Genomic DNA, 12,084 nt, shown 5'->3' on the forward strand with positions numbered 1-12,084 from the left:
CTAGTGAGTCTATGCAGCGTCCAAGTCCATATCCATCTCACAGGTTCAACTATTGTATTTATCTCGAGCAAGAAGTCTTTGTTTAAATGAGTCTCACTCACTTACTAGGTTGTATTTCATTTTGGATGGAGAAATGACTGAAAATAACTCATATTGGGTTTCTACTTACAAGCAGGGGAAGGTAGCTGTGTCTGAATAGCTCTCAACTCGTGTGTGTGTGTGTGTGTGTGTGTGTGTGTGTGTGTGTGTGTGTGTGTGTGTGTGTGTGTGTGTGTGTGTGTGTGTGTGTGTGTGTGTGTGTGTGTGTGTGTGTGTGTGTGTGTGTGTGTGTGTGTGTGTGTGTGTGTGTGTGTGTGTGTGTGTGTGTGTGTGTGTGTGTGATGCACGTTCACGTGTGTGTTCCAGTGTGTGTAACAAAGAGTTTCAGATTAAATGCCTGGAGAGGGATTATCATCCTTTCTCCCTGTTTGGGTTGCTTTCCTAATGTGACCTTTCAGAGAATTCCCCATTAGCGGAGATATCCGAGGAGACCATGTTGTTGAAAGGGCACTGAGAGAGGGAGGTATGGAGCCTCGGATGGGGTGGGGTGTGAGCTGTTAAATCACGTCAGTCCGCTGGTAAAGGGCTCTATTCAATATTCATTGCAGAATTTCAGCTTTATAAAATGATCTGAACACAATTTTCTCGCTTTAGCGAACACTGCATTAATGGTAAACACAGCTTATGTCGGGTCAATCGGAAATTACCTTTACATTTCTATTGCGGAATCTGTAGTGCTTCAGGATAAAGAGTTGTGGGGCATCAGATGAGATTGTGAGTTAGCTGAATGGCTGGGGACATAGGCTAGCAACCATATATAATAACTACATACCTGTGTTGATTAACGAAAAGGGTCGGTAGAACACACACCCAAAACTTAGATACAGTCAAATCCATAATTATTGGCAACCTAAATAAAAGTAAATAAAAACAATATGGGGATGAGGTAGGTAGATTGGGTGGGCTATTTACAGATGGACTATGTACAGCTGTAGCGATCGTTTAGCTACTCAGATAGCTGATGTTTAAAGTTAGTGAGGGAAATTTAAGTCTCCAGCTTCAGTGATTTTTGCAATTCGTTCCAGTCACTGGCAGCAGAGAACTGGAAGGTAAGGCGGCCAAAATAGGTGTTGGCTTTGGGGATGACCAGTGAGATATACCTGCTGGAGCGTGTGCTATGGGTGGGTGTTGTTATCGTGACCAGTGAGCTGAGATAAGGCGGAGCTTTTACCTAGCATAGACTTATAGATGACCTGGAGCCAGTGAGTCTGGCGACAAATATGTAGCGAGGGCCAGCCGATTAGAGCATACAGGTCGCAGTTGTGGGTGGTGTAAGGTGCTTTGGTAACAAAACAGATGGCACTGTGATAGACTACATCCAATTTGCTAAGTAGAGTATTGGAAGCTACTTTGTAGATGACATCGCTGAAGTCGAGGATCAGAAGGATAGTCAATTTTACTAGGGTAAGTTTGGCATGAGTGAAGGAGGCTTTGTTGCGAAATAGAAAGCAGATTCTAGATATGATTTTAAGAAGGAGAGTTTACAGTCTAGCCAGACACCTAGGTATTTGTAGTTGTCCACATATTCCAGGTAAGAACCGTCCAGAGAGGTGATGCTAGGCGGGCGGGCGCAGAGAGCAAAAGATGTGGGAAAAAACACGCTTTAATGTCCCGGAAACATAACATGAACAAAAGTGGAAACACAAATGAACAGAAATATAAACGGACAGCGTGAAACCCAAATGCAAACAAAAATACACTCAAACAACAAAACAGACGAACAAGCCCGCACGAAACAGAAGCGGGCTGAACAGACTATATATAACCCTACCCTAACAACCAAACAAGAAACAGGTGCTACCAATTAGACAGAACTAAAGGAACACAGAACAACGGATCGGCGATAGCTAGTAGACCGGCAACGACGACCGCCGAGCGCCACCCGAACAAGAAGGAGAGTCACCTTCGGTAATATTCGTGACAGCTATTGAGTCTGCCAATAAGATTGTGGTGATTGACAGAGTCGAAAGCCTTGGCCAGATTGATGAACAGTACTGTCTTTTATCGATGGCGGTTATGATATTGTTTTGTACCTTGAGAGTGGCTGAGGTGCACCCTTGACCAGCTCGGGAAACCGGATTGCACAGAGGAGAAGGTACGGTAGGATTTGACATGGTCAGTAATCTGTTTATTAACTTGGCTTTCAAAGACTTTAGAAGGGCAGGGCTGGGTGGATATAGGTCTATAAAAGTTTGCGTCTAGAGTGTCACCCCCTTTGAAGAGGGGGATATCCGCGGCAGCTTTCCCAATCTTTAGGGATCTCGGACGATATGAACGAGAGGTTGAACAGACTGGTAATAGGGCTTGCAACTATGGAGGCGGAAAACTTTAGAAAGGGAGGGTCCAGATTGTCTAGCCCAGTTGATTTGTATGGGTCCACCATTTGCAGCTCTTTCAGAACATCTCCGATCTGGATTTGGGTGACGGAGAAGCTGGGGAGGCTTGGGCAAGTAACTGCGGGGGGGTGCGGACCTGTTGGCCGGGGTTGGGGAAGCCAGGAGGAAAGCATGGTCAGCCGTAGAGAGATGCTTATTGACATTTTCGATTATCATGGATTTATCGGTGGTGAACGTGTTACCTAGCTTCAGCGCAGTAGGCAGCTGGGAGGAGGTGCTCTTATTCTCCATGCCCCAAAACTTTTTGGAGTTAGAGCTACAGGATGCAAATTTCTGTTTGAAAAAGCTAGCCTTTGCTTTCCTGACTGACTGTGTGTATTGGTTCCTGACTTCCCTGAACAGTTGCATATCGCGGGGACTATTCGATGCTATTGCGGTCCCCCACAGGATGTTTTTGTGCTGGTCAAGGGCAGTCAGGTCTGGAGTGAACCAAGGGCTATATCTGTTCTCAGTTCTACATTTTTAAAAGGGGCATGCTTATTTAAGAAAAATTAAGGAAATTACTTTTAAAGAACGACCAGATATCCTCGACTGACTGGATGAGGTCAATATCCTTCCAGGATACACATTCCAGGGTATTAGAAAGGCCTGCTCGCAGAAGTGTTTTAGGGAGCGTTTGACAGTGATGAGAGGTGGTTGTTTGACCGCTGACCCATATCGGATGCAGGCAATGAGGCAATGATCGCTGAGATCCTGATTGAAAACAGCAGACGTGTATTTGGAGGGCAAGTTGGTCAGGATAATATCTGAGGGTGCCCATGATGAAGGATTTAGCATTTTACCTTGTGTTTTCCTTGATAATTTGTGTGAGATTGAGTACATCTAGTTTAGATTGTAGGACTGCTGGGGTGTTAAGCATATCCCAGTTTAGGTCACCTAACAGAACAAACTCTTTTTATTTTTTATTTTATTTATCTGTTATTTTACCAGGTAAGTTGACTGAGAACATGTTCTCATTTGCAGAAACGACCTGGGGAATAGTTACAGGGGAGAGGAGGGGGATTAATGAGCCAATTGTAAACTGGGGATTATTAGGTGACCATGATGGTTTGAGGGCCAGATTGGGAATTTAGCCAGGACACCAGGGTTAACACCCCAACTCTTACGATAAGTGCCAGGGAATCTTTAATGACCTCAGAGAGTCAGGACACCCGTTTATCGTCCCATCCGAAAGACGGCACCCTACACAGGGCAGTGTCCCCAATCACTTTAGACCAGAGGAAAAAGTGCATCCTACTGGCCCTCCAACACCACTTCCAGCAGCATCTGGTCTCCCATTCAGGAAATGACCAGGACCAAACCTGCTTAGCTTCAGAAGCAAGCCAGCAGTGGTATGCAGGGTGGTATGCTGGCGATGGGAGGCAATCAATTCCCATATGGTGTCCAGGGCACAGCCAGGGAGTTGAGGTGGGATTTTAACAGGCGGCAACAGTGAGAGACAAATTTCCGGAGAGATTAAGTTTTTCAATTAGAAGCTTGAACTGTTTGGGCATAGACCTGGAAATTATGACAGAACTTTGCAAGCTATCTCTGCAGTAGATTGCAACTCCTCCCCTGACGGATCCGCTAGGGTAGCTAAGGTGGTGATTGACTCCGCTAGTTCTATTATGTTCTATTCTACTCTAGTTCTATTCTACTCTAGTTCTATTCTGTTACATTCTATTCTACTCTAATTCTGTTACATTCTACTCTAATTCTGTTACATTCTATTACATTCTACTCTAATTCTGTTCTGTTACGTTCTATTCTATTCTACTCTAATTCTGTTCTGTTACATTCTATTCTACTCTAATTCTGTTACATTCTACTCTAATTCTGTTCTGTTATGTTCTATTCTATTCTACTCTAATTCTGTTCTGTTACATTCTAATCTAATTCTATTATATTCTACTCTAATTCTATTCTATTATATTCTACTCTAATTGTATCCTGTTCTCTCCCCTGTAGTTTTGTGGAGGACTCCAGGGTGGTTCTGGGTGACTCTAAGGAGGGGGCGTTTGACTAGTCTGTTCTCTCCTCCCCTGTAGTTTTGTGGAGGACTCCAGGGTGGTTCTGGGTGACTCTAAGGAGGGGGCGTTTGAGATCTGTTCTCTCCTCCCCTGTAGTTTTGTGGAGGACTCCAGGGTGGTTCTGGGTGACTCTAAGGAGGGGGCGTTTGATGTCTGTTCTCTCCTCCCCTGTAGTTTTGGAGGACTCCCGGGTGGTGCTGGGTGACTCTAAGGAGGGGGCGTTTGACTAGTCTGTTCTCTCCTCCCCTGTAGTTTTGTGGAGGACTCCCGGGTGGTGCTGGGTGACTCTAAGGAGGGGGCGTTTGCCTAGTCTGTTCTCTCCTCCCCTGTAGCTTTGTGGAGGACTCCCGGGTGGTGTTGGGTGACTCTAAGGAGGGGGCGTTTGACTAGTCTGTTCTCTCCTCCCCTGTAGTTTTGTGGAGGACTCCCGGGTGGTGCTGGGTGACTCTAAGGAGGGGGCGTTTGACTAGTCTGTTCTCTCCTCCCCTGTAGTTTTGTGGAGGACTCCCGGGTGGTGCTGGGTGACTCTAAGGAGGGGGCGTTTGCCTAGTCTGTTCTCTCCTCCCCTGTAGCTTTGTGGAGGACTCCCGGGTGGTGCTGGGTGACTCTAAGGAGGGGCGTTTGATAGTCTGTTCTCTCCTCCCCTGTAGTTTTGTGGAGGACTCCCGGGTGGTGCTGGGTGACTCTAAGGAGGGGGCGTTTGACTTCTGTTATCTCCCCTGTAGTTTTGTGGAGGACTCCCGGGTGGTGCTGGGTGACTCTAAGGAGGGGGCGTTTGACTAGTCTGTTCTCTCCTCCCCTGTAGTTTTGTGGAGGACTCCCGGGTGGTTCTGGGTGACTAAGGAGGGGGCGTTTGACTAGTCTGTTCTCTCCTCCCCTGTAGTTTCGTGGAGGACTCTCGGGTGGACAACATATGAATTCACTCTGCAAGAGCTCTGATAGGTTGGAGGATGATCTCCGGAAGTTTTCATAATTACTGTGTAAGTCTTGGGATGGGGTGAGAACCAAGAGCCTCCTAGGTTTTGTATTGAAGCCAAAGTACCAAGAGGAGGACAGAAGCCATCTGTCCTCTGGCTACCCCATGGTGCTACCCTACCGAGTGCTGTTGATGCTACTGTAAAATGTCACTGCAAAACAGTGAGTTTTAATCAATTACTTGTTGACATGTGAATATATTTAGTCTAGTTTGTCAATGTTTTACCATTCTTTACTTTAAGACATTCACTGAGGAGGATGGTCCTCCCCTTCCTCCTCTGAGGATCCTCCACTGGTTTTACGAGATTGGAGAACATGTTCGGAGAGATCTTAGACCATTCCTCTGTACAAAATCTTTCCAGATTCTTAATGTCATTTGTCTGCTCCTATGGACTTCCCTCTTCAATTAAAACAACAGGCTTTCAATTGGGTTCAAGTCTGATGACTGAGATATCCATTGCACAATTTCGATTTTTGGTCAATTAACCATTGCTTTGTGTATTTTGTTTAGAGCTTGGGGTTGTTGTCTTGCCTCAAGATTCACTCGTTGTCAGCCTCTCGTTTTTTGTCTAAAATGTCCTCCTACTTGGTAAAGTTTATGATGCTGTTGACCTTAACCTTTAGCATCGAACAATCCCGTATCTTGGAGTGTAATTATAGCCTCAAGCTCATTACCATAACGCAACGTTAACTATTAATGAAAATCGCAAATTAAATGAAAGAAATATATTCAATTACAAGCTTAGCCTTTTGTTAACAGCACTGTCATCTCAGATTTTAAAAATATGCTTTTCAACCATAGCTACACAAGCATTTATGTAAGAGTATTGATAGCTAGCATAGCATTAAGCCTAGCATTCAGCAGGCAACATTTTCACAAAAACAAGAAAAGCATTCAAATATCATCATTTACCTTTGAAGAACTTCAGATGTTTTCAATGAGGAGACTCTCAGTTAGATAGCAAATGTTCATTTTTTCCAAAAATATTATTTGTGTAGGAGAAATCGTTTTGTTCATCACGTTTGGCTAAGAAAAAAATCTGAATATGCAGTCTCTACAACGCCGAACGTTTTACTAAATTAACTCTATTATATCAACAGAAACATGGCAAACCTTGTTTAGAATCAATCCTCAAGGTGTTTTTCACATATCTATTCAATGATAAATAATTTGTGGCAGCTGTGTTTCTCCTCGAAGGAAACGAAAAATACACGCAGCTGGAGATTACGCAATAATTGCAACGGAGGACACCAAGCGGCCACCTAGTAGATGTAGTCTCTTAAGGTCAATCTTACAAAGATTTGCCTACAAATACGTCACAATGCTGTCGACACATTGGGGAAATGACAGAAAGTCTAAGCTCATTCGTGACCCATACACAGCCATATAAGGAGACATTGGAACACAGCGCATTCAAAATCTGGGGCACTTACTGTTTGAAATTTAATCTTGGTTTCGCCTGTAGCATTAGTTCTATGGCACTCACAGACAATATCTTTGCAGTTTTGGAAATGTCAGAGTGTTTTCTTTCCGAATCTGTCAATTATATGCATAGTCAAGCATCTTTTCGTGACAAAATATCTTGTTATAATGCTTGTCGAACATCTCATTCCAAAATCAATGGCATTAATATGGAGTTGATCCCCCCTTTCCTGCAACCTTCTGGGAAGGCTGTCCACTAGACATTGGAACATTGCTGCGGGGACTTGCTTCCATTCAGCCACAAGCACATTAGTGAGGTCGGGCACTAATGTTGAGTGATTGGGCCTGGCTCGCAGTCAGCATTCCAATTCATCCCAAAGGTGTTAGATGGGGTTTAACTCAGGGCTCTGTGAAAGCCAGTCAAGTTCTTCCACACCGATCTTGACATACCATTTCTGTATGGACCTCGCTTTGTGCATGGGGTCATTATCATGCTGAAACACGAAAAGGCCTTCCCCAAATGTTGCCATAAATTTGGAAGCACAGAATTGTATAGAATGTCATTGTACAGTGTTTCCTTCTTTAAAAGTTGCGAGCTTACACCGCAGGACTGAGATGTACACAGCTTCAAGGCTTCATTGTCCCTGGTAACTTTCTTCAGAAAAGATGGCTGACAAAACATTACGGGGAAAGCAAATGTAATGACCTCATAACGAGTCAAGCTAAAAATGTACAGTTGAGAGGAATATGTCAGTTAATGTAGAGACAAAGGATTGTGCATATTTTTTGTCATAAAGTTTTTGCGATTTTGCAAGCTGGTGTTATGACATGAGTACAGTATGACATTGTGATTCATGTTGTTTAATGTTTTAGGGACTCCTGATAAAACCAGCAAACCAGGCTGTCGTCTTGGGAAACAGTGGATGTAGAGAATCAAGCTAGCTTGCCTTGTCATGCCATGCAGCTGAAGTAACTATTTACTTGCTTATTGTGTAGTGGAGGATACAAATAACTGTATGCCTTTGGATGTGTTGCTACGTTAGGTTCTGAACTAATATTCATACCAATCTATGAACCTCAACTATCATAGTTGTTGTAAAAACATCAAGTCTGAATGGCATTAAGGAAGCCTATGGATAGAGTAGGATATAATAACTTTATTGTGCCAAGGATGCAAGTCCTATATACATGTACTTTTGTTATTACCACGCATGAGATCCCCACATTGTAGCCTGTATGTTAAATATATTCACTGATCATGTACTCTTCCTTGGAATATAAAAGTGGGGTTCAGGTATGAATCTCTGTGAGACATTCTTTTTCAGGCATATCCATTGCCAGGTGCATCAAACTCAATTCATTGAAGTCGGAAGTTTACGAACACTTTTTTCAATCACTCCACAAATTTCTTGTTAACAAACTATAGTTTTGGCAAGTCGGTTAGGACATCTACTTTGTGCATGACACTATACATTCTTCAAATAATTGTTTACAGACAGATTATTTCATTTATGATTCAGTGCGTCAGAAGATTACATACACTAAACAGCTTGGAACATTCCAGAAAATTATGTCATGGCTTTAGAAGCTTCTGATTGAGTCAATTGGAGGTGTACCTGTGGATGTATTTCAAGGCCTTCCTTCAAACTCAGTGCCTCTTTGCTTGACATCATCGGAAAATCAAATCAGCCAAGACTTCAGAAAAAAATTGTGGACCTCCACAAGTCTGGTTCATCCTTGGGAACAATTTCCAAAGGCCTGAAGATACCACGTTCATCTGTACAAACAATCGTATGCAAGTATAAACACCATGGGACCACACAGCCGTCATACTGCTCAGGAAGGAGCCGCGTTCTGTCTCCAAGAGATGAACGTACATTGGTGCGAAAAGTGCAAATCAATCCTCTTATGACTCCCCCTCTATACTGCCCCTGTTGGAGAAAGTGCGTACCCATAGTAAACTGAAAATATTTTTTCCCAAAATTGCTAATATATGCATATAAAAATAATTATTGAATAGAAAACACTCTAAAGTTTCTAAAACCGTTTAAATTATGTCTCTATGTAAAGCAGAACTGAAAGGGCAGCCTTTCTCCCAAACTCTCTCTTGTGAAGAGAAAAGTTGGGTCAACTTTGACGTCATGAGCCCCACCCTTCCCAGGGAGCTACAGATCCAGGAACAGTCTCTATCTCGTCAGCGCAATGTCAGCTTTCAAGTGGCGCGTTCATTGTGAGAATCCCACGAGCCCTGCACGTTTGGCGGGCGAAATTGCTCGTGTCCCTCTGAAAATCATGCACTCTATTGCGCGTGGCCGATTTGGAGAAAGTCTTTTTCCATGATGCAGCATTTCAAGCCGGATTGTCTGTTAGCGTTGCTCTTTGTTCTACATGCTAAAAACATCATAAAGCTCGATTTTGCACATCGTTTGTCCAGTTTAATCGACATATAATATGTAAATTGGAAGTTTTGATGCGCAAGAGTGCTGGACCAGAAGTCATTTTTTACGCATTTCAACTGAAGCTGTTAGCATATGCTAATACAGGGACACACAACGTGAAACCAAACGATGTATTGGGTAAGTATGACTCCTTCTACGTCTTCAGATGGAAGAACATCAAAGGTAAGGGAATATTTATGTGGTTATTTGTGGTTTCTGTGGACTCCAAACGTAGAGGAGACATACTGCTAATATCTGAGCGCTGACTCATAGTATAGCCCAGTGAACGATGTCTGTAACGTTAAAAATAAATGTAATACAGCGGTTGCATTAAGAAGAAGTGTATCTTTGTAAATATGTGTAGAACATGTATATTTAGTCATGTTTATTGCTTGTTATCTGACGTTATCTGTCGGAGCTATCATCATTTCTCTTTGAGAAGCATTTTTTGAAATGTCGTCATTGTAAACCGAGATTTATGGATATAAATGGCATATTATTGGAAAAAAATAAATGTACTGTGTAACATGTAATATTATTGTCATCTGATGAAGATTTTCAAAAGGTTAGTGAATTATTTATTTTTTAATCCTACTTTTAAATTTTATTTTTTCTGGGACAAAATGGCCGCCGCTTGCCTTTTGTTTTGGTGTTTATCTAATATAAATATGTGCTATGTTTTCGCCGAAATGATTTTAGAAATCTGACTTGCTGGGTAGATTAACAAGATGTTTATCTTTCATTTGAGCTATTGGACTTGTTAATGTGTGGAGGTTAAATATTTTTAGGAATATTTTTGCGCATTGTGCGTTATGGTAATGAGCTTGAGCTGTAGTCACGATCCCGGATCCGGGATGGGGAGTCGTAAGAGGTTTAAGGAGCTGACTGAAGGGGCAGAGGGGGGAGAGTGATTATGAGCTGTAGACTATGCCGAATTCCTGTTATATGTTCGGCTCAAGCTGTTGTAGTGGCTTTGAGTACAAACTGTTACTTAGATTTTTTTGTGAGCCTGGAGGCAGACAGATTTACGACCAATCCTAAGTGCCACCTAGGCTTAAGACGGTGTTATGCACGAACCCTGTTTTGAGGATGCCAGACTTTAACATGCCTTTTACTATATTCACAGACACATCAGACACGGGGATATGGGCCATGTTGTCGCAGGGGGAGGAACACCCCTTTGTGTATATCAGCAATAAGCTGTCCCCCAGGGAGCGAAACTATACTACTGCGGAGAGAGAGGCGATTAAACGGGTACTAGTGTATCTGAGGTGCTACCTCCTGGGGAGAAGTTTCCACGTGGTCCCCAACCACACCCCTCTCAAGTGGATGGCGGGACAGAGGGACAACAACGAGATGGTTATTAGCACTGAAGCCGTTTAAATTTGGGGTGGTTCATAAGCCCTGAAAACTACACACTAACACGGATGCACTTTCTCAGCGAGACCTGGTAGGTCCGGCTGGCACGAGCCCCCTTGGGTCTGGCTTGAGGGGGGTGTGTGTGAGGGATCAGCCGGATCAAGTGTTCCGGCTGCGCCCTCTCCTGGACGTGGGCCGCAGTATAGCCACTACTGATGAGCTCATCTGAGGCCAATTGACTGATTTATTGTTTGTGCCTTCTTAAGGACCTGGCTGAAGGGGCAGAGGGTTGGAGAATGATTATTATCCGGAGACTATACCGAGTTCTGGGACAGTGGATTCCCTGATATACGTTTGGCTCAAGCTGTTGGAGTGACGTTGGGTACAAACTGTTACTTATTTTTTTGGATAGCCATTACCATGGCCTTTATTTGTACGGTCCCGGGGAGAGATGAAAGAAGAACACCCAATACAGTTTCCCTATTTTTGTTGAAGTCACGTCTCTGCATCTCATTTCGTGCTGTCCCGCCTAGGATTTCATCAGTGAATAGGCACAGCCTTTCACAAAGGTCATAAGAAAACAAGGAAATGCTCATCCAGAAGCGGCGCTCCTAGTGGCCAGAGACTTTAAGGCATGCAAACCTAAATCCGTTTATCCTCATTTCTACCAGCATGTCACATGTGCAACCACAGGAAGAAAAAAAACTCTAGACCACCTTTATTCCACATACAGAGATGCTTACAAAGCTCTCCCTTGCCTGTCATTTGGCAAATATGACCATAATTTTATCCTCCTTGTTCCTGCTTAGAAGCAAATCTAAAGCAGGAAGTACTAATGACTCGATCAATACGGAAGTGGTCAGATGACACCGATGCTACGCTACAGGACTCTTTTTCTAGCACAGACTGGGATTCATCCAAAGGCATTACAGAGTATACAACCACAGTCACCGGCTTCATCAATAGGTGCATCGACAACGTCCCCCTCACAGTGAACGTACATACATATCCCAACCAGAATCCATGGTTTACAGGCAACATCCTCACTGAGCTGAAGGCTAGAGATGCCACTTTCAAAGAGCGGGACACTATTCCGGACACTTATAAAAAATCCCGCTATGCCCTCAGACGAACCATCGCAAAGGGTCATTAAGATTGAATCCTACTACACCGGCTCTGACGCTCATCAGATGTGGCAGGGCTTGTAAACTGTTACGGACTACGAAGGGAAAGCCAGCTACGAGCTTCCCAGTGACGCAAGCTTACCGGATGGGCTAAATGCCTTTTATGCTCATTTCGAGGCAAGCAACAACGAAGCATGCATGAGAGCACTAGCTGTTCCAGACGACTGTGTGAACACGCTCTCTGTAGCCGATGTGAGAATT

The sequence above is a fragment of the Oncorhynchus gorbuscha genome, linkage group LG21 (assembly GCF_021184085.1).
Source record: "Oncorhynchus gorbuscha isolate QuinsamMale2020 ecotype Even-year linkage group LG21, OgorEven_v1.0, whole genome shotgun sequence".
Lineage (NCBI taxonomy): Eukaryota > Metazoa > Chordata > Actinopteri > Salmoniformes > Salmonidae > Oncorhynchus > Oncorhynchus gorbuscha.